General features: G+C 40.3%; 1 long non-coding RNA gene across 1 annotated transcript in view; it reads left to right on the top strand.

Moving 5' to 3' along the window:
• LOC104871911 overlaps positions 1-1387 on the top strand; it is a 22994-nt gene extending 21607 nt beyond the window's left edge. Inside the window, exon 4 of the long non-coding RNA XR_782992.2 lies at positions 1316-1387. This is a non-coding gene — a long non-coding RNA (uncharacterized LOC104871911). The remainder of the gene's footprint in view (positions 1-1315) is intronic.
• The last annotated feature ends 1344 nt before the right edge of the window (positions 1388-2731 follow it).

The raw sequence follows: 2731 nt of genomic DNA, 5'->3' as shown, positions 1-2731 counted from the left end.
TTTTTTTTTTTTTTTTTTTTTGATACCAGAGATCAAACTCGGGTCCTTATGCTTGCGAGGCAGGCAACAGAACCACTGAGCTAAATCCCCAGCTCCCTCAAAATACTATTCCTTGTGTTGAAAAGACTTGTCATTCTTGTCACATTCTGAGGCAGTACTGGGAATTGTCCTCATTGTCTTTATTTGTGCTGTTGTGTTACAGAAGGAATTAGCAAGCGACACCCAGAGAGGCAGAAGAATGGAAGTAAAATAATAAAAAGTTTATTTGTTGACAAAGGATCAAACACACATAAAATCACTGCCTGGATCAATGGCGCACTGGGTTACAACTGCTCCTTTTATAGGGTTTTACAGCCTTGACTTCATTTGGGTGGTTACCTTTTTTTCCCATAGTTCATATTGCTGATATACGAATCATGGTCACCAGGCAGTTAGGGGAGTTTACCTGTAAGATTTACCTAGATATCTATCCTAGCCTGTAGGAAATGGGGTGTTCAGGGTCAGGGGAGCAAATGTTAGCAATGGTCCTTTTCATCTTGACACTTTCATGATCATGTGGCTCCAGTAACTTTGGAGCTCAAGGTCCTGACGTGCCCTGTTATCTCAGGGTCAGACCAAATGTCTCATTCAGTAATTAATGCCTTCGGTGCCTGTTAGTCCTGAACTAAACAAACTGCTGTTAGAGACAGCAGAAGCCATTCTACACTGTGACACTCTATAGGTTTTTGCTATTTATAAAAGTTTTCCCTATCAGTTGTAGCTGCCTTGATGTCCTGAATCAATTCAAAACATTTACCTTTCACAGTCATCTTGACCTTGGGGAAGAGCCAGAAGTCACACGGAGCCAGCTCCAGTGAATAATGTGAATGACAATGTGCTATATTGTTTTCATGGGCCTGCCTTCCCATTGGATGGCACTGGACTGCAGCATAGGCCGTAATTTTGATCATACCTCATAAAGACATGAAAGAGGGCTTTCAGAACTGCTTCAGAAAGCAGAGAGAATGATGGATAAGTGTGTTCGAGGCAGGGGAGTATTTTAAGGGGGACTAAAATTTTTTTATTTAAACACATACTATAGTTTTTCATCAACCCTTGTAGACTCTCACTGACCATATTGAGTCAGGGTACCTTGAAGTGAATACCAATCTTCTTTCCTGATTCATGCTGCTAAATAAGATGGCATGCATCAGTCTGTAATTCCTTTCTACTCATTCTCTGGTGTTAAGGAGAGGCATGAATTCTCATCACATGGTAGAGTAATGATTTGCTCTGATTGACTAAGGCACTGTTTTGTACTTTGGTTACATTTCAGGGAAAGGTAATTTCCTGTTTTTATACTTATATAAACAAGAATGAAGAGAAACAGTAACTCATGCTGCTTATAGAACAAAAGTTTTTTATGCAAGAATGAAGTAAATATTTGTTACTCAGGTAAGATGACATATAACTTTTCTGTAAAGACATCTGATTAGATGAAAATGAACTTCGGTTTGGTTTCTGGCTTTATGGCTGGGAACCTGCAGATTTGGGACCATCTATTTCTTACATTTGAACTTCAGTTTCCACATCTGCTGCATAAAGATTTGATAAGACCACTGGTTCTGACCACTGGGTAAATATCAGAATTACCAAGAGAGTTTTAACAAACAGATGGATGTGTGGGCTCTGTGTTTAGAGGTCCTGATTTAATTGGAATTGAGTGAGGTTCAGAATTAGGTATCAAAACATAGTACCTCTGGTTACTGTAATGTGCAGTAAGGGCTAGATGCCTCTAAGGGACTTTTGAACTGTTGTATACCATGACAATTACAACAAAGGTATTATTAGGTATTAGACAGAACAGTATTTTAGTCGTGTCTGAAATGCAGCTCGAACTAAAATTAAAGAAAAAAGAATAAAAAAAGACTCCCCACTTCAGATCTCTTGCCAATTTGAACTTTGCTTCCTTCTTTGGTTTGATAGTATTTTCTGAGGCTGTTTGGATTTCTATGTGTGCCGGTGAGGTGGCAGCCCTGGACTCACTTATTACAGATTTCTCAGTGAAAAAAAGTAGCTGCTTCCCATTAGTGCCTGTGTATCCATTCTAGAGATTTACTCTGATTGGTCTTGTTTACCCTTCTTTGTTGGTTGGGTTACTTGACTGGATGTCCAACTGGCTGGTGTCCGTGGACAGGTCCCTCTCAGATTGTTCTCTGGGGAAGCAGAGCTGACCGACAGCCTTCCAGTGCCTCACTTAATGATCCACACCACACCATATTTTCAGACAATGACCAGCACAGTGGCTGTGCTCAGACATTGCCATCCTTGTGCCATGAGAGATTTCTTGTGATGAGGATAAAGGGATACTTTATCAAAGTGAAGAAATGAGAACTTCTAGGAGAGAGTAAGTAGGAAATTTTCTACTGCTCCTTTAACCTGATCCTTACCAGTACTGTGATCCCATTGCTTTTTCTACGGATAACCCATTTTACATTCGTTCTTTCTGTTGGGAATGATAACTGAAGAGCCTACTGTCTACATTTTAGCATTCCTGAGAGGAGTTATTCTGTAATCTGATAATTTTTTTATAAGCTCTTTGGTGTGAGGGACTTCACCTCACACTCCCGCTGGAAATTTGCAAAGCAGAGAGAAAGGGGCAGTGCTGTGTCCGTGAATTTAGGGATAAGGAACAGAGATGCATGAGGTGTTATACATACAGGCTTATCTGGAAAAGCACTACAGGCAAGGC

This window comes from Fukomys damarensis, unplaced genomic scaffold, assembly GCF_012274545.1.
Source record: "Fukomys damarensis isolate Sample0158 unplaced genomic scaffold, DMR_v1.0_HiC HiC_scaffold_30, whole genome shotgun sequence".
In the NCBI taxonomy this organism is placed as follows: Eukaryota; Metazoa; Chordata; class Mammalia; order Rodentia; family Bathyergidae; genus Fukomys; species Fukomys damarensis.
Note: the sequence above shows the minus strand (reverse complement) of the source record. Positions and strands in the feature narration are given on the sequence as shown.